General features: G+C 47.1%; 1 pseudogene; it reads left to right on the top strand.

The window, feature by feature from the left end:
- Window positions 1-14,157: 14,157 nt before the first annotated feature.
- LOC116574972 lies at window positions 14,158-16,820 on the top strand (annotated as a pseudogene).
- Window positions 16,821-18,827: the final 2,007 nt, after the last annotated feature.

Raw genomic sequence — 18,827 nt, 5'->3', positions numbered from 1 at the left:
CATGGTTTTCAAAAATAAGTTTGGCTACTTAAATTTCTAGATGGGAGTTTTCTTATAGATGGGTATAACTGCTTTCGTATAAATATTTTATGACTGCTCCTTCTGATTCTTGACATAAATATGATTTTCATGAGCATGGACTCAATTAAAAGAGTATTTGGGGTGGGAATTTAAGACTCAAGATACTTATCAGGCCTGGATTCCCCACCCATCAATTCATGACATGACCTTGAGCAAGCAAGCTCGCGTCTCTAGATTTTGTTTATTTCAATATATCAAACTGGAATTGGTAAATATCCGTTAGGCATGTGTTTAGCTACAAATAATGGAAAACCTGAAAGGGGTTTATTTTTCTAATGTGACAGATCAAGAGGCAGGGACTCAAGCATTGGGAGGTTATTGAGGACCGAGGCTCCTTTTCTGTTTCTGTGATCTGCCTGTGGTTTTTGTTCCCATGGTAGAAACTTGGCTGCTGCACTTTCAGAAGGAAGAAGAGGGAAGGGCAGAGGGAAAGGCTCACTGAGCTTGTCCTGCTAATTTTGGGGGGGGTGACTAAGGTCCTGGAAGCCCCCTTCCCTCCAAACAGTCTTCTCCTCACATCTCATTCGCCAGAACTAAAGGCCGCCTCTACTCACAAAGGAGCTTGGGAAGGCGATCCTTGTATTGGGGCATATTAAAGCCCTGAATCAAAACAGGGGTCTGTCGGTAGAGAAAAATAATGAGTATGGGGTAGGAAATTACCTGTGTCCTTTTTATCCCAAAAGGGCAGACGGACACGCTCACGTATCTGTTCACTTGGTCTTCTGGTCAGCGGTAAGCACTGTGTTGGCTTTTCCGCTGGTCAGCTCAAGTTCATTAATGTATGCGTGCTGGCGGGGACTTCAGAAACTGAGTCTCGGAAGCATTGAGGAAATCGCTCCAGGCAGCAGAGAGGAAAGAATGAAAAAGTATCTCCTCTCTCTGTTGACTTCAGAAGGGCTGGGCGAGCTCTCAAGCTACTCTGAATCCTTTCTGTTGGCCTCCACGGGAGGGGCTGAAGCATTTTCTCCCTTTATTTCTCCCTTCCTCACCCTGAGGAAGCTTCGGCTTGGGGGTATGGGAGGGAGGCTCATGCCGATATTTGCGGGTGCTGGGATTCCTGTCCAGACCTGTGCTTCCCTGAGGACATCCTCATTCCTTCCCAGATTTCCTGAGCACAGCGCTGGCAGACTCCTCCCTGGAACAGGGAGCAGGATCGTGCTCAGCACCTGTGGGGACTGGAGCGAAATAGGGCAGATGGCAGTCGTCCCCAGCTCTCCGTAGCAGGTCACAGTGATTACCTGTGCCTACAAATGGGGCGATGTCCTCAACAGTCACTCACACAAGTGTGTGTGTGTGGCGGTGGGGCGCTTTGAATCACAGCTGGCTGCTTCCTGCCTATGTGTCTTGCAAACATCTCAGTTTCCCCATCTGCGAAATGGGAGAGCATATCAGTAGCTCTGTCATAGGGCTGTTGGGAGACTCTGTGCACCCAAAGCACAAGAACAATGCCTCCCAGAGCCACCGTGTGTGTGCACTTGTATCGGCGCCTTCTGAATGGCCCTCCTTTGGACCTCTTTATGATGAGCTCACTTTTTATAGATTCATTCTCTGGAATCTTGAAAGCCAAGTCTCCTGGGGTTGTTCTTAAGTTACTATTTGTTTTTAATGAATCTTGTCATTATCAATTAATGCCTTGGTTCCTGCTGTTAATGCAGAACAAGAAAAATAATGGCTGATATCTCAGCTCCTGCTCTTCCGCCTTTGGAAAAGATAGATTAACCGTAGGGTGTGCGTTACGCCCCCTGGAGTGGTGTCGTATGGTGGCCCTCCGCTCCCTCGACGGGAGGGATGGGTTGGTAAATAGCGGAGATCACTTTGTTTTCTTCACAGTTGGGGCTGAGCTTGCATGTTTTTCATCCGGTATTTTCCTTGGCAGCAACTCTGCCTCCTATATAGGCATTTCAGTCCTGAGTGTACGTATGCTCGTGTGTTGGTGAATTCGATTTCTCAGCACGGATCATGGTGGGCTCACGGGAGACCATCTTCAGAGTGCTGCTTTTCTGTGGGTCCTCAGTCGCTGCCAGTACAATGCCACCTGGGGAGAAGGTACAAAGCCCCGGTCCCAGGCCCTGATCTGCTCTCTCCTCACTCAGGCCATGATATGGGGCAAGTGACACTCTCTCTCCTATGTGGGCCTTCAGCTTCCCCTTCTACAGGATGATCCATGGGGTCCTTCCAGCTCTGCCGTTTTCCAGGATTTTCTGAAAGATGCTTCTGGACTTTGGATGTGCAGCGTGCGAGGGAGCTCTTGGTTTTGAAGTTTCTTTTTTGAGGATTGCCTTCATTTATTGGGCCTCTGGTTGCTGAAACTTACGGTCAAGAAAGAGCAGACTGAAGTTCTTTTTCTTTCTGCAAATGTGATGCTTAAATAAAATTCAGTTTCCTGGAGCAGACACAGAGGAGCAGGAATGGATAGGGTTTCTCCCGTCTTTGAGCGGTCCCAGAGGAGGCTTTAAACAGCAGGCCATCCCTTCAAGCAGATGGGCCTCTCTGAGCCCGGAGAGCCAGGCCGCCACAGAGAAGAGAGGAATCAGAGAGAGAAATGAAGAAAAGCTGTCTGCTGTGATGTTGGTTTATTCCTACAGCCGAACATAGTCAGTCTGGAGGAGGGGGAGGAGTAGGTGGATTAACCCCGGGCTGGCCGGCTGTGACGTTCCAAGTCACAATTCCGATCTGATGAGAAAAGGGCCCAGTGAGCTAACTTTGGATGCAACACCTTTTTGAGAGCAAAGCCAGGTGGACATTGGGACAGGGCAGGATTAGCGGGCATTCAACTCCCTGTCCCCTCTTTGGTGGCTTTGCCTCATTTTTGCTATGAATGGTTTTGGGTACCCAGGCTTCTTGCTGCCCCCAGAGCCCTTCCCACCTGCCTCACCTAGGCCCGTCTTGATTTTTCCAGTGACACTCTTGATCTCAAATGTTTTCCTTCTCTCTTATTCTTACCATGAATCTTTTTAAAATTTTACTGGGGGGACAGCATGGTGAGGTAGAAGGAGTTACAGCCTTTGGACTCAGTCTTGGATGGTGCACAATCAAGGTCCTTTCGCTCATAACACTGGGGACTTGGGTAAGTTACTTGATTTCCCTCAACCTCAGTGTTCTCTCCTTTGAGATGGGCACAGTCATGCATAAAGAGTAGTTTCCCCTCATTCTTGGTTTTGTTTTCTGCAGTTTCAGTTACCTGCAGCCAGCTGTGGCTTGGGAGCAGGAGATCCTCCCGACGAATTAACAGGAAGTCAAAGATAGTCTACCACTAGGTTGAGATGGCCATGTCATTCGCCTCACTTTGTCTCATCACACAGGCGTTTTGCCATCGCACGTCCTCGCAAGAAAAGTGAGTATAGGACAATAAGATATTTTCAGAGAGAGAGACCACAATTCATATAACTTTTATTATGGTGTATTGTTAGAGTTGTTCTATTACATTATTGTTGTTAATCTCTTGCTGTGATTAACTTATTATTATTTTTTAAGATTTATTTATTTGAGGGGGGCCTGGGTGGCTCAGTCATTAGGCATCTGCCTTCGGCTTAAGTCATGATCCCAGGGTCCTAGGATCGAGTCCCGCATTGGGCTCCTTGCTTGGCTAGAAGCCTGCTTCTCCCTTTCCCACTCCCTCTGCTTGTGTTTCCTCTCTCACGGCGTCTCTCTGTGTCAAATGAATAAATAAAATATTTTTTAAAAGAAAACTTATTTATTTGAGAGATAGAGAGAAAGTGATAGCATGAGTCCAGGGGAAGGGACAGAAGGAGAGGGAGAGAGAGAATCTCAAAGCAGACTCCCTGCTGAGCCCAGTGCAGGGCTCAATCTCATCACCTTGAGATCATGACCTGAGCTGAAATCAAGAGTCGGACGTTCAACTTACTGAGTCACCCAGGCACCCCTACTGTGCCTAATTTATAAATAAAGCTTTATTATGGCCATGTATGTATAGAAAAAACATAGTATATATAGAGTTTGGTGCTAACTGTGGTTTCAGGCACCTGCTGGGCAGGGGGGTCTTGGAACGTATCCCTTGCAGATAAGGGGGGGGGCTACTGTGGCTTCTTGAGAGAATTAGATGGATATAAAGGTGACCTCAAAAAGAAAGCCACTACAAGAAATGTTATTTCTTCCTTCTTGTCCCGTCTCACACTTCCTTTGTGTTAGAATCTGGGGAATTTTTTTTTTTTTTTAAGAATCTGGGGAATTTAAAAAAGTATTCAGATGCCTCAGACTTACCCTACCTCCAGGTGGGAATCAAAGCTCTTCAGGTGAATGTGGAGCCCCAAGTTAAGGCTCACCGCCCTCAGGCTTTGCTGACTGAAGCTTTGTTGCGCCGCGCCCCGTGTGGCTTCTATTTCCATCCCGTCGCACCTGACTTCCAAAGTCAGTTTATCATCTATGTTTCTATGTTTTAATCTGACAAACAGCAGGTGACTAATCAAGGTTTGTGCACTGGATCCTTCCCTGAGTCCTGGATATTTGTTTTCACTGGTACCTTGACAGGAGTAGGGCCACAGTCTCTTCTGGCACTAAGGGGAGGGCAGAGATGGATAGAGATTTACTGAAATGAGATGGTAGGCTGAAACGAGGCATTCTCTGGGATGTTGGCTGAGAATCAGAGGGGCGAGGTAGGACTGGTGAACCAGACTTCCTCTCTTCCTTCAGCAAAGTTGAAGCAGGAAAACAGCCAGCCAGCCCAGGACACACCTGGTGAATTTAGAAATCTGGGGGTTGGGTCGGATGGGCTTGACAGTGTGGTGTGGCCTGGGAAGGGAGGCAGGTGTTTATGACTGACAATGGATTTCTGAGTCAGTCCTTCTTCCTCCCAGTTACGTCTTGTAGGAGGACTTCAACCCGGCCACTCTTGCCCACCCAGAGGTCATCTAAAGATAATTTCCATATAGCCCAAAGCTTCCTGCATCTCTCTGCTTGTGGGGGACGGGGTTCTCTGGCCATCGGAGCTCAGCCTTCACTTGGTGGCAGTCTGGAAGTATTGGGAAATTAATGCCTTGGGTGTCACCTTCACGTGGAGGAATGTCAGTGGACAGATGAACATCCCAGCTTCCCTGCCCTTTGGTGGGACAATCTTGAGGTATGTTCTGCACAGTTTTTCAGAGGGTCTCCTGTGGAACAGGGCCCTGGATGTCACAGGGACAGCACCCTTGTCGTGAATGCTTTGCTGGCTCTCCTCCCTTCCCTGTCTCACTTCCCTTCTGGAGTCCTCATGGATGCAGAGAAGGAGGAAATCATGGTAATGTGGTACTTCCAGTCTGCAGGATGTGACCCATGAGGGAGTTGTGGCATCGGTTTCTACATGTTGAGTGTGCTTCACATTGTAAGGGGACATAATGTTATGTGAAAATTTAATTTCAGTTGTGTGAATATATCTACGTTCTGGTGAAATAGATTTCTCAACATGGATCATGATCAAAAATTTTGAAAGCATTGCCAACATGGGCCCCTGAGGTTTTTATCTTCCCAGGATCCATCTTCCTTTTTCCTGCAGTAATAGCACTACTATTAATATAACCACCTCTCAACAAGGAAAGGGGACTGTGCCCCTAATTGGACATAGTCTTGGTTGGACCATCAATCAAGGTGTTGCATCATTCTCTGGGAAAAAGTTGGTCTCATGACCTATGACAGGTCAGTCAGGTGATTGTTCTAGGGAATTTGGATCTAGAGAGGATACATGAAAGGGCTAAAAGTAGTTAAAGATGCTTCATTCAAAGGGGATGGATGTCTGGATGTTAACATCTATATGTTTCCTGCTGCCTAGATCTTTGTACTTCCTTAATATTTTTCCCTTCTAAGATTTGGTGTTCAGCCATTGGGTTGGTTCTGTGAAATACCTGTGAATCAATATATGTTTGTTTGTTTGTTTCATTCTTTCTCTCCTTCCATCCTTCCTTCCTTCCCTTCGTACCTTCCCTTTTCTTCCCTTTCTTTCTTCTTCCTTTCCTTCCCTTTCCTTTCTCTTTCCTTCTTTCCCCTTAGGTAGGTAGAGCTGTCTTCTATTGCTAGAAGGCAAAGAACCCTCTCACACCTGAGGACTTTGGAATTAGCTGAGCCTAACTCTACTGTCACTTGGCTGTGTGGCTGGAAAAATTACTTCTCTAAGCTTCAGGTTCCTCTCCTGTAAAATGAGGATAGTAATGCCAGATTGGAGGATGTAGAGGATGTTTATATGGCCACTGGCCCTAGACCTTCAATTAATGGCATCCACTATTGTGAACCAAATCTTAATGATCTCTCCTTTACTAGTCATGATTTTGCACTTATTAAAATCATGCAGAGTGGATGAATGAATTCATATGACAAAGGTAGATTTTCACAACTAAAACCCATGGCTGAATTTCTTTAAGGAGTTACCCCTTGGATATTAAACATGTGATGTATTTTTCAAAAACTTAATATGAGAAAATCTCTGAGACCTGGGGTTAGGCAAAAGAGTTCTTACTAAGGACAACAAAAGCAAAGTCCATGAAAGAAAAAATTGGTAAATAGAACATTATCAAAATGGAAAACTTCAGCTCTGTGAAAGACAATGTTAAGAGAGTAAAAAGAAAGCCTAGAGAATAGGAGAAAATATTATACAAATCACATGTCCATCAAAGAACTCATATTTAGGATATATAAGACCTTAAAAACACACAGCCTAACTTAAAAATGGGCAAAAGACTTGAACAGACATATCACCAAAGAGGACATACGGAGGACAGAGAAGCACATTAAAAGATGTTCAGCATTATTAGGCATTAGGGAAAAGCAAATTAAAGCCATAATGAGATACAATTATATACCTATCATAATGGCTAAAATAAAAATACTGACAGTATCGAGTACTGAAAAGAATACGGAGCGACTGAAACTTTCCCATGGGAATAAACATGGGAATAAAACATGGTTCAACTACTTTGGAAGGCAATTTGGTGGTTTCTTATGAAGTTAAACCTACAGTTACCACATGACCCAACAATTCCACTCCTGAGAAATGAAATGAAATGAAATGTTCACATAAAACCTGTCCACATATTTACAGCAGCTCTGATTGTAATCATCCCCACCTGGAAGCAATTCCGATGTCGTTCAGCAGCTACATGGGTATACGAACTGGGGTCTCTCTGTACCGTGTGCTAAAACTCAGTAAGAAAAAAGAAGATTCTCACAGGGATCATGCTGAGTGGAAGAACCCAGTCTCCAAAGGTTACCTATTGTAGGATTCCCTTTGTGTAGGGATTAGGGGAGGAGGAACGTTTGACAGTAAAGAAGAAGCACCAAGGAGTTTTTTGGGGGTGACGGAACTGCTCCATATGCTGATTATGGGGATGGTTACCTGTGGTTACATGAATGTACACATGTGTTAAGATGCATAGAACTGTAAATCAAAAAAATCAACCTTCTGGTATGATCATTACAAAGCCCTTTTCATCACGTAGAGTGAGGTTGTGTTCATTTGGGTATTTTCCTACCCTGTAGACCTATCCCATCCAATATAGTAGCCACTAGTCACGTACGCTAGTCCCAGTTGAGGCATGGGTAGGGATCAAGTGTACACCAGATTTTGATTACTTATACCAAAAAAAAAAAAAGAAAAGAAAAAAAAGGACATGCATAATGGTGCCTGGGTGGCTCAGTGGGTTAAGCCTCTGCCTTCAGCTTGGGTCATGACCCCAGAGTCCTGGGATCGAGCCCCACATCAAGCTCTCTGCTCAGCGGGGAACCTGCTTCCCCCCTTCTCTCTCTACCTGCTTGTGATCTCCGCCTGTCAAAAAAAAATAAAATCATAAAAAAAAGGACATGCATAAAAAATAAAAATTTTTATGTTGATTACATCTGGAAGTAGTACTATTTTGGATAGATTTGGTTAAATAAAACATTATTAATTAATTTCACCTCTTCTTACTTTTGAAAAATGTGGTTACTCGAAAATTCTAATTACAATATGTAGCTGGAGTTGGTGATATTTCTGTCAGATAGTGCTGCTCCAGATGACACAATCAGGGAGGAATGGGGAGGCCTGGATTTTTCTCTCTTCATCTGATTCGGCAGGTGCAGGATTGCCCCATTCAGGGCTGAACAAGACGCACCCACGTTCCTGCGTTTGGGGTCCTACTCACCCTCCCCAGTCTGTCTGAGAGGGGAATGACTCTCTCCACATCAGCTTCATTTCCTGTCTGTCCGGCTTCTGCTAAGCTTTAGAGGAGAAGCAGGTGAGGCCAGGGTGAGACGGGGTTTATCAGAGGTGGGCGTCCGGTGAGGGCTCAGGTGCAGGAGAACATTGGGTTTTTGTTAGACTTGAGTTTGAATTCCATTTTAGCCACTAGTTAGCCATGTAGCCCTTGATCTTTCTTATTCCCAGTTTCTTCATGTGCAGGAGAGAAAAATCGTGCCTGGAGGGGTTTCCCTGCCCGCGAGGCTGGGGTGAGGGTGGACAGGAGAGAGCGCGGAATGCACCCAGAGGGCCTTTCGGGTGGTGGTCCTTTTGCTCTGGTCCTGCTGCTATCCCATGTTGGGCTCTGGTCTCCCTCGCTCCCTCTCCCCTTTTCTCTCCCCCTCAGTGAACCCCGCAGCGCTCTGCCCAACTTTTCTCCCTGATTCAGCACTGAGAAATGCCAAGGCAAGCGTTCCCATGAAGCTGCTTGTCAGCAAACACCCACTCCTGCCTCCGCTCCCCCCATGTGTCAGCGATGGGTTTGGACTCCATGCGAGGCCCAGGGCCCTGCCAGCTCCACGGCTGACTCACACCCACCCTGCTGCACAGAGACCTCAGGGCTGAGCTCCGACCTGTGAGATTAGAAATTGGAGACTCCTGAACACTGCAACAATCCAAGGGGGGGAGAAGCCCTCCAACTATCTACAGGGGTTCCTGCCATATCCCTGGCTTCAGTTTCAAAGACACAAAAGCCTTGCGTTCAAACATTTGTGCATGCTCTGTCTTTCTCACGTTTTCTCCTTTGCCTTTAGTTTCAATGGCGCTGCTGCTAGTTCATCTCGTTGCCTGCCTCCTAGGGCTCAGTGTTGGCGTTGGATGGTAGGTAGGTACGGTGGAGCCTTATTGGCCGCATAGCTTTTGATCAGAGGAGCTTTATGAAGTACCTGTTTGGGCAAGGCACTGTAAGGGGCTCTGCAGAAGGGAAGTCAGGCGGATAGGTCTCTTGGGGCTTGCACACATGGTGGTTGTCGTTGCTATCTGGTAGGGCTAATCTGATCACCAGGACTTTGAGAGCTGCAAGGTTCTGTCGGATCCCAAGATCAGAGGGCCGTGTGGCTTGAGGACCTCAGAATTAGGCCTGGCGGTGGGGGGGACATCAGGCCATCAAAAGAGGCCCTCTTTGGTGATGGGGGAGTGTGGTCTGGTGGTCTAACCCATGGGTTTGGACATTGGGGAGCCATGGGTTTGCATCTGTTCCCTTGCACCGAGGAGTCCCCCAGCTGCAGAGCCTGATCTGTGTAGGCCTCAGTGTCTCGGCTGACCCCTGGGGTCACAATACCAGCCTCACGGCTCGGCTCGTGCGACACCTGCCCTTTACTGAGCGGCTGCCGTGTGCTGTGAACCACGCTGAATACTTTCCAGGTGTTTTCAAAATCAGTTCTCTAACAACCCCGTGCAACAGGTATCGGTTTTAGTCTGCATTTTGCAGGTGAGGAAATTGAGGCTGAGCAGAGTTAAAGAATATGCCCAGATATAAATTCTAGTACCCTGCCCCCCACGCCATCTGGCCCAGCCTCCTCCATGTGGATGCTTGGGTGCGGGCAGGGCAGGGGGCTCCTGGAGCATGTTGGGTAGGGGCATGGGCGGCGGAGAGCCCTCCCCTGGGAAGCTGAGACCAGGCAGGGGCTGGGACTGCGCGTGAGCAAAGGCTCTAGGCTCTAAGCGGGCTCCACTCTTCCATCCAGCTTTACGTGCAAAACACACACTCAAGGTAGAATCGGAGAACTTCAAGATGGTGACTACCGAGCATCAGACACCAAGCGCAGCGGGGGCCCCTGAGGGCTGGGCCTGCGGGACTCTACTGGGCAAATGGTCACCAAGCTGCCGCTATTTTAAATGCTTCTGATGGCATAAACTTTTCTAAGCGAGAAGCAAATGTCTGTGCGTGCGTGTGTGTGTCTTGCCATGTATTGGGTTTCCTAAACTGGCAGTGAACTCAACTATGTGTGTGTGTATCTTCGAACACCCAATAGCAGCTCAACCCGTGTGACTCGGGGCAAATGAGGGCAGTGTCTGGCCACCTAAGACACGGAGTCTCAGCTGTCCATTCGGTGGCCACACTGAGGACTCGTGAGCACACTGCCCGGTGTGGACAGTGTTCAGTTCATACCTTCCTTGGGAGGGAGAAAAGTACTGTGGCCTCTGTTCCAAGGACTTCAAATACTTGGGGCTCTTGACCAAGCTCCCACCTCTGCAACTTTCTTGCCATTTAACCTTGGGCCAGCTACTTACCTTGTTGGGGGCTAACTGTAACATCGGCCTATGGTACCCAAATCCTCTGACCCTTTGGGGATTATAGTGACCAGGGGCTGAAGAGCTTCCCGTGCGGTGCCTGGCGAATATTGACATTCAGTAGATGTTGACAGCTGTCATTGTTCCTGAGTTTATTTTTATTTATTTATTTATTTTTTTTTAAAGATTTTTATTTATTTGTTAGAGAGAGAGAGAGAGAGATACAGAGCGCAAGCACAGGCAGACAGAGTGGCAGGCTGGAGGCAGAGGGAGAAGCAGGCTCCCTGCTGAGCAAGGAGCCCGATGTGGGACTCGATCCCAGGACGCTGGGATCATGACCTGAGCCGAAGGCAGCTGCTTAACCAACTGAGCCACCCAGGCGTCCCTGTTCCTGAGTTTAAAGACAGCAACAGAACTTAAGAATTGTGCGTTTGTGTGTGTGTCGGGGGGGTGAGGGTGGTTAATTATCAAACTGGAATGGTACTGGTATAAGATGAATGAATGAATGCTGAGAATTTTTCTTAGTACTTTATTATCTAATAATAATGCTGGAGATGTGTTCATCATTTTATAATCCCCAACGCACCTTCTTACAGATAATTCCATTCTAGCCCCACAGTAGTCCTGCGAAATAAGGGGGCAAGACATTTATGATCCTGTTTCACAGACTGAGAAACTAGAGGCCCAGAGATTAATGGCCACTCCTTTACACAACAGCCATTTAATGGGCACTGACTGTGTGCAAGGCACTATGTTAGATTTGGGGATAAAAATGAGTAAGAGTATTTTCCCCCTGCCCTTTTGAAGAAATTATTGTGAGTCAGGGTGGCTAGAGGATGCTCGCAGGGGGATGCTGACATTAGGGTAATGCATCTGTCAGGATAAATCAGGATAAAACAGTAACAAGAAAATTTCTGTGGTTTAAAAAAATGAAGGTTTATTTCTCATTCCTGCTATTGGTCCATCATGGGTCAGCTAGTGGCCCTGCTCCCCCTAATTTCACTCCAGACTGGACAGGTCGAGCACTTGCAGGTTGGAACATTGCTGGTAGCTGTGGCAGAGGAAACAGATCTGGAATTGGGAGGGTCTCCCACCAGCAGTCAGATTTCTCCGCTCGTGGGCCAGACTTTTAATGGGGTCTCACCCAACCACAGGGGTAGGGCAGGAAGTCAAATTCCACAATGTGCCCAGAAGGCAGAGAGCTGGAACTATTTGGTGGACAGATGAATAACTACTCCAGCTGGGGAGGCTCTGAAGGATATGTAGAAATCAGGTGAATATTGGCCGGGTGGGTTTGGTGGGGAGAATAGAAGGGTGAGGAAAATTAATTGGGGACCTTGAAGAGATGGCGGCTGGTGGGGGTTGTGGGGAGAGGGAAAACCATGGGAGAGACAGGAGGCAGAAATGGGCCAGGCACTGGGGGCAGGAACAGTGAGTCTGCCAGTCTGGCTGGAAGAATGCCATTCAAGAGACTCAGCTCCCATTGTGTTTTAAGCGCCAGGGATACAAAGAAGGAAAAGCATGGTGCCTATCTTTGAACAGCCTGTGTCCAGTAGGAGAGCTAGATTTTGTACATAGAATAAAAGGAATCAAATATAAGAATAGCCAGGGTTTATGCTTGCCAGGTACTCTTTCAGGATCTGTAACGTATTCGAACTCACGTTATCATCCTTGGAGCTTAACGAGATACATGCTTTATGATTCCCATTTTATGGGTGACAAAACAGAGGCACGGGATGGCTAATGGAGAGCAGAGGTGGGCTTCAAATCCAGGCACTCTCTGGCCAGTTTCTGTGCTCGTCATCCTAAAGCTTCACTCTACTGTTTTTTGTTTGATAACTTGCGAGTTGGGGCTGTGCCTGTAATTTTGGATGGCAAGTAGTTTTGCCTGGAGATCCAAAATGATAGATTGTTATTGGCTGCTTGGCACTCCATGTTGGGACAGTTTCCAAGACCAGGCTGGGACTCAGGGAGGAGAGAATGATGTGATTAATTAGTAATGCCTGCCTTGGCGTGAGAGGTGGTATTATCAGCACAATACGTTTGGTGCCCCTGGTCTGTCTAATGCCCAGAGCAAAGTGGATTTCATCCATTTATTAACAGATAAAGTAAAAACCAAACGACTAATTCACTGACTGTTTGCTTTACTTTTCAATCTGTTTTCTTACTTCAAGTCTCTGTCACATTTATGGCAGCCTTAGGTATTCCTTGTTTGAACAGTTAGCTTTCCTTCCTGCGGATTAATGTCTAAAATATCAAAACTGTAACCCCTCGGGCAAACAGAGCACCTTAATTGTCAAAACAACAAAAATATCAGCCACGGCCCATGTTCAATGCATTGCTTCCCTGGTGGGGTCATCGGCTGGGAGGGCCTGACCATGATGATAATTAAGAAAGGATTCTAATTGCTGAATCTGATCACTGTGCAAGGAAGACACCATCAGCTGACTTGGGGAAGCCAGCCATGAGAAAACCCAGCTGTAGTGTGCATCGTTAGTGGAATTTCCTGCCTGGAAGTGTTGTAAGGCATTTACCTCTGCAAGGAAGGTTCTAGAAACATGGTCTCCCTGCACCCCGGTACCCCCATCTCTTTTCTTGACTTTTCTCTCCTGGGTACCACTTCTATCTATGCCCCGACTTTCTTTTCCTTCATATCATTCCCTATACGTTCCTAGGAAGGGATCCCAAATCCAGTTGCACGGAGATACAGATAGAACTCGGCGCTCAGGGCCCAGATGATAAATAGGTTTCCTCTCCTGGGCCAGCTCTGATCAATTGCTTGTGGCTACCGAAATGCTGAGTTGAGAGGGTTTGCAATGGAGGCAGCCTGAAAGCATACAGGGATTTATTAGTGATGTCTGCTACGAGCGTGGGCTAGGGACCATAATTTGTGTAAGCTTCCACTGGCTCTGCCAAGACGGAAAGCCTGCACTGTTCCTGCAGCTCTGATGTTAGTGAACAAGCTTGCCATTTGATCTGAGATGCTAGTTCAACTCCTGTCTCTTCTCTCTCAGTGTGAATCTTGGATATGTCATTTACCGTCTCTCAGTCTTAATAAAATTCGAGTAAAAATACTCCTTCTTATGGAGTGTTTGCAAGTATTGTAGGGATGATGTACATTCATTCAACACATCTTTGTTGAGCATCGTGGGAGGTGCTGGAGGTACAATGGGGGGTGCCCTATGCATTGGTTGCTGCCTACGCAGAGCTCCTTGTCTATCGAGGACATGTATTTATTTTCTGTTGCTATAACAAATTACCACAAATTTAGAAGTTTTAAGCAATATACATTTTTCTATCACACTTTCTGTGGGTCAGGGGTCTGTGTGCAGCCTAGCTGGCTTCTGCCTTGGGGTCTTACAAGGTTGCATTCAAGATGTCTGCTGTTCTGGAAGCTTGGCTGAGAAAAAAATCTGCCTCCGAGCTCATTGAGCTTGCTGGAGGAGTTTGATTTCTTACCATGGTAAGACTGTAGGCCTTGGTTTTGGCTGGCTGTCAGCTGGATTCCATCAGGCTACAGAACATCAGCTCCCTGCACCCCCAGCCCCCACTCTTTTCTTGACTTTTCTTTCCTGGGCACCATTTCTAGAAGCCCATAGAAGCTACCCATGGCAGCTAGAGGCCTCTTGTAGTTCCCTGGCCATATGGGCTTCTTCAACACGACCAGTTACTTCATCAAGTCAGAATGCAAAGTCTCCTGCTCCAGTCTGCTGAAAGAGGGTTATGTAATCCAGCATCACCCTGGGGGTGACCTCCATTCACCTTGCTATATTCTATCGATTAGCATGAAGTCACAGGTCCTACTATAATCAAGGGCAGGGGATTATACCAAGGCATGGGCAAAAAGAAGTGGAAGCCACTGGGGGTCACTTTGGGGTATCTCCACTGCAGAGACATACAAACAAGAGCTTGTTTATAAGAGATCGTCTATATATATGTAAGGGAGACACATACATAAGAATAACAAAAGTGTCATAATTTCTATGATGAGGGAGATTCTGAGTATAAGAAAGCACATGTGGGGGCACTTAAACAGTTTCAGGGCCATCAGGAACTCCTGGAGGAAGGATTTTTTAAGCCGAGAACAAAAGGATCACTAGGGTTAACCATATCATAGGATACTATTCAGATGCTACTTCTTTTCATGGCCCCAGGCCACCCAGAATTGGAACACGTCTTCAGATAAGATCTTTCCAGCACTTACAGTGAGACCCTTTCTGTACTTCCTCTGGGATCTTTTCTTTGTTAACGCATCCCACAGAAAATCAGCTCCTGGGATCAAGTTTTACAAGATGACAAGGAGATGAGTACCAGGCTGAGAGCATGATGGTGGGACAGGAATGGGACTCTAGGGACTCTCTGTTCAGCTGGTCAGTTCCCGCTGATTCTCCCTTGGAAGGAAGGGAAGCTGATGAAGGTTCTAAGACAGAATGAAGAAACAAACCACTGTCTGTTTCAGATTGGGCCAATGGTTGAAGAGCCTAAGCTTTTCCCATTCCGCATAGATCTGTTTAGAAATAACGAGAACATTGATTGTTGCCGTCCAAAGTCAGGTCCCAATTTGTTAAGCTTTTAATAGGCATTACTTGCTGTTACTGAGAATAATGCATCATAGTTTTGAGTATTTGCCGTGTGACAGGCGCTGACTAAGCCCTAAGTGCCTGAGGTGCATGTTCTGTATCAAAGAGAAGCTTCCAGGGTGCCTGGGTGGCTCAGTCGGTTAAGAGTCTGCCTTCAGCTCAGGTTATGATCCCAGGGTCCTAGGATCAACCCCTGCATTGGGCTTCTTGCTCAGGGTGGACTCTACTTCTGCCCCTCCCCTCCCCCTTCTCCTGCCTTTCCCCTGTCCCCTCCATGTATATGAACTCTCTTTCTCTCTCATAAATAAGTAAAATCTTTATTTAAAAACAAGGAGAAGTTTCCTTCATGTCTTGTAACACATGAAATGCTGGTGGGAAGATTGTCTTGCCTTTTCCTTGCTGCCTGTTCAAGCTTTTCTCACCCTGCGCGCTCCATCTCAAGTCCTACCTCTTCTAAGAAACTGGCCATGAGCCCTCCAGGGCCTGTCATCCCTCCACCAAGCTGATCACCTCGTCAGCCTCTGTCTTCCAGCACCTGGAACAAGAATCCAAGCATTTTGGTGCTCTGACTCACCTGTCCTTTTCTAGCTACACTTCTACCTTATGATCTACCCCCCAGATAGTCTGACCACCATCAGTCTGGTCTCTGTCTGCAATTCTTGTCTCCCTCTGCTCCATCCTGGGCAGTGCAGACAACTGGATTTTCTCAAGTTCAGACTTGCTTGTGTCACTTTATTACTCACAAACTTCCAGGACAGGACTGTGCACACGGCTCCCGGGAAGTAGGGCTCAGCATAGTGTGGTGCAGCTCAGGGGACCGGGTCCCAGAGGCGAAGGACAAGCTTTTTGAGAGAGCAGTGGCGGTAGCGCCCCTCGGAGAATGAATTTACGTATGATGATGAAAACACTAGCAAATGGCTTCTGCGCCCCACCCAGCACAGACCTCAAGTGGCGGTCCTCTGTGGTTCTGGGCTAGGAAATCTGGCTGATAAATTAACTGAGGCCCAAAGCTTTGTCTACAGTGAGATACCAAACTTTCCCCAAAATACAGTGCCGAGTGCTGCTGGTCGGCTGGTGTTTGGGCTCCCGAATGGCAGAGCCTGTGTGATGGTGCAGGACAGGTTTCCCACGCACGAAGCCTACTCGATCTTGAAGGTGACATTCCCAGTGAGGTTGTTCTTCCTTATGGGTGTGGACACCCTAGTGGTCACCATTGCTGGGGGAGGACTCGACCCCGAGTTTGAGGTTGGAGATACCATGCTGATCTGTGGTCAGGTCAACCTAACTGGCTTCAGTGGTTTGAACCCTCTTAGAGGGCCCAAGGCTTGAAAGGTTTGGAGTTCGTGTCCCTGCCATGTCTGATGCTTATGAGGCAGAAGGCACACAGTGCCTGGAAACAGATGGGGGAGCAGAGGGAGCGAAAGGAAGGCACCTGGTGATGGGGGCAGGCCTCACCTTCGAGCCTGTGGCAGCGCGTTGGCTGCTGCGGAGCCGGGGGCAGATGCTGTTGGCATGAACACAGGTACCAGCAGTCGAAGCTGGCAAGGCACTGTGGACTTCGAGTCTTTGGCTTCTCCCTCATCGCTAACAAAGTCGTCCTGGATTATGACACCAAGAAGGTCAACCAGGAGGAAGTACTAGAGGCCGGGAAACAAGCTACCCACAAATTGGAACAGTTTGTCTCCCTTCTTATGACCACTATTCCGCTGCCTGCCAAAGCCAGTTAACCTGCCCTAGAGTGGTCTGGCCTCTCTCTAATGGGATCTAGTAGCTCCTACCTACTTTGGGTCACACGCCTCTGCCCTTCAGTCATAGGAGAAAGGACAGGAAGATCCCTTTCCTTCACCTTCCCTGTTTCTCCCACCAGACCCTTCTGCACCGGCTCTTCTTTTGCTCAGTTGTCTCAAGGCAGTTATCACCCCTTGTTCCTCCCCAAGACCTGGAGCCAAAGCCCTGCCATGTATAAGGGCTCTTGAACTTGGCACAGTAGCTACTGCTGTCCTTTGGATACAATGCTTTCATATTCCTGGGGACTCAATTCTGCATCCTCCTAAGCACTTGAGCCCATACAAGGGCCAACCCAGTCCAATACCTCTTGGACTTTAGTACTACCAAATTTTGAGAATAACAAGAAAGATGGAAATCCCCCCACCCAAAACAAAACACTTCCAATGCCTCATCTTTAATCCACACCAATTTCTTTTTTTTTCTCCCCCCTTTCTTTAGTGATCTCTACCCCCAATTGTGGGGCTTGAACTCATGATCCTGAGTTCAAGAATCACATGCTCTACCGACTGGACCAGCCTGGTGTCCTTAATCCACACCAGTTTCACCTCCAGCAATTTATCCCAGACATATTTGCCCATGTGCGAAATGACGCCCGCCCCGCATACCGAGGGCTGGCTCCCTAGCTGTGCCCGTCTGCACACTCCTCAGTCAGGTTAATAAGGTCTGATACATTCGTAACTGTGGTTTTTAAGCCTGGTTGCACATTCAGGTCACCTGGGTGTGGTGTATTAGGATGATCGCAAATTCTCTGCTACTTCTCCTATTGAGAAGTAGAGTCTCATTCCCCTTCTCTTAAATAGGCATAGTCTCTTGTTTAGGGACTTGCCTGACCAATAGAAGGAGATCAAGTAGATAGCCTGAGACCACCAAGGCTAAGTTATAAGAAGCTTTGTAGCTCCTGCATTGGCCTCTCGGAACTCAAGCTCTGGGATGAGCCCACTGCTATGTAAGGAGTCTGACTATGCTGAGGCTACCATATTGTGAGGAGGCCCAGGTTAGCTGCATGAAAGGGGGTAGGCTGGGGGGAAAGAGAGAGAGAGAGAGCGAGTGCGTTTTATTCAGCCCCAGCCCAGGCACTAGGCATGTGAGCCAGGAAGCTTTTTTTGCATATTTCGGCTTCTGCAAATATGATGTGGGCAGTAACTGAGGTTTCCTGCTGATGTCAGACTCAAGGCCCCAGACCCATGGCTCCAATCAAACCATTCCTACCATCCCCCAGCCATCCAGACCACCCCACTACTCCCAGTCACTATGGAACAGAGAAAAGCTATCCCCATGGTGCTCTACCAGAATTCTTGGCCCTCCAAACTGTGAGCATAATAAAATGGTCATTGTTTTATACTTCTTAACTTCTGAGGTGGTTTATTGCAGAGAACAGATAACAGGAACTCCTGTTCCAATTGTTCTTTCAGAATCTCCCCAGGCCCTTCTAATGAACAAGTGTGTTGAGAATCACTGGTCTATACAATTAAATGCTATCTATCCATTTGAAATGAATAAAGAAGCTGTCTTTGGGGTCACTTGGCTGGCTCAGTCAGTGGAGCATGTGACTCTTGATCTCGGGGTTGTGCATTTGAGATTACTGAAAGAAATTAATAAATCAACTTTTTTTTTTTTTTTTTTTAAAGAAACTCTCTTTGTTCTGCTCTGGTATGATATCCAACTTATATTCTCAAGGGGCAATTAGGAAGTTACTGGGACAATTTTTATACTACTCTACTCTTTGTGTAAAAGAATTAGGTAGGTATGGATCACTTCTGGAATAATGTATAAGAACATGTCCATTTTTGTTACTCCCAGAGAGGGAGACTGGGTGGCCGGGGATCTGATGAAAAAAAATTTTATACCCAATGAATAGCTTTCGTGTTTCAAAACACATATATATACCCATTTAATGGTAAAGAAGTGCTGCCTGTTACTTACCAAATCCTTTAGCCTGAGCTGGC

Source organism: Mustela erminea, chromosome 16 (genome assembly GCF_009829155.1).
Source record: "Mustela erminea isolate mMusErm1 chromosome 16, mMusErm1.Pri, whole genome shotgun sequence".
NCBI classification, from domain to species: domain Eukaryota; kingdom Metazoa; phylum Chordata; class Mammalia; order Carnivora; family Mustelidae; genus Mustela; species Mustela erminea.
Note: the sequence above shows the minus strand (reverse complement) of the source record. Positions and strands in the feature narration are given on the sequence as shown.